This window comes from Psammomys obesus, unplaced genomic scaffold (genome assembly GCF_907164565.1).
Source record: "Psammomys obesus unplaced genomic scaffold, mPsaObe1.curated_primary_1811, whole genome shotgun sequence".
NCBI classification, from domain to species: domain Eukaryota; kingdom Metazoa; phylum Chordata; class Mammalia; order Rodentia; family Muridae; genus Psammomys; species Psammomys obesus.
The window spans coordinates 3,385,151-3,386,736 of NW_026596064.1; positions in this window are offsets into that span (position 1 = coordinate 3,385,151).

A 1,586-nucleotide genomic window follows, 5' to 3' on the forward strand; every position below is an offset into this window, starting at 1 on the left:
CAGAAAAGGAAGAAAAAAGATAAGTTATTTCAAAGTTGCTTTTTGTGTGCAGCATGGCTGTGTACCTCACGCATGCAGTGCCTTGGAGGCCAGAAGTTTTTGGAGGGTTCTCCTGGAGCCGAAGTTATGGATGGCTGTGAGCCATCTTATGGATTCTGGGAATGGAACCCGTGTCTTCTGCATGAAGAACAAGTGCTCTTAGCCATTACACCATCTCTCCGGGCTCCATCAAAATTGATTTAAAAAACAGACCTTATTGTTAAAAAGCTTCGAAATAAAGAACACCATGCACTGCAATTAACTAGACCTGAGATCCACACATCTCAATGAACAAAGACGTTTAAGTGAAACATAAAAATAAATGAATAAAAACAACAACAACAACAACAAAAAACCATGATAACATGAGATCTTACAGTAGGAAGCAAGTTTGAAACAAATCACGAAGAGGAATAAAATATTAACCGTCCTCTTCCCTGAAAACTCTAGTGAATTTCAAAGAAATTTCTAGAACCCACATATTTATTCTCTTACACAAAGCCTCAACAGCCACTGCGGGTTTTATTCTGACTGCGGTTCTCAGGGCAGTAGCAAGTAGTCAATAGATTATGTCCACTGCAGAAATTCTCCCAATTCTCAGCTTTTTTTTTTTTTTTCCCCTAGACAGGGTTTCTCTGTGTAGCCTTGGGTGTCCCGGACTTACTTTGTAGACCAGAGCCTTGAACTCACAGAGATCTGCTTTCCTCTGCCTCCCTGTGTGCTGGGATCACAGGCGTGTGCCACTGCACCGGCTTTCCCAGCTCTAATTAAGAGAATTTATTACAAGTGTCTTTGCTTCCTCAAAAGTCCAGAGTGCCTGTATTTCTTGCCATTGCTTTTGAGTCTAGAGCAGCAGTTTTGACAGCAGATTGTGAGATTTCTCTGGCCTTTAGGTGGACTTGTCCTGTGACAGCCAGGGATCCAGAGTTAGATGTAAGGAAAAAGATCTTGGTGGCCAGGCCTTGCTCAATAGTTTACTTGTGAACGTCAGGCTGCCTGCTTGACCTCTGCCTCTGAGTCTGATTTTTACCCATATGTAGGTATATACCCACCCATCAGATGACCCAATCTAAAGAGGGCTCATGGGGAAGAAAAACAAAAGATGTATTTTTTATATATGCATATATGTAAGTACATACAAATATGTATTTTACATGCAAATATAAGCCTTTCACAAATGTGAAGATACAAATTCACGTAAATTGTCTTTATTAAATTTTTTTTACTTCCATTTAAAATTTTGTTTTTACATATACATTTGTTTTTACATATACTCTTAAGTATATGAGGGTCCCTATGCATGTATGTGCACCATTTCTGTGCCAATGCCCATGAGGGCCAGAAGAGGGCACCAGATCCCCAGGAACTGGAGTTAGAGGTGGTTGTTGAGCCACTGTGTAGGTGTTGAGAACCAAACCAGGATCCTCTACAAGAGCAGCAAGGGCTTTTAACCTCTGAGCCATCTCTCCAGCCCCAACTTCCTTCGGCCCTTCTTCTTTTCCTTCCTTCCTTCCTTCCTTCCTTCCTTCCTTCCTTCCTTCCTTCCT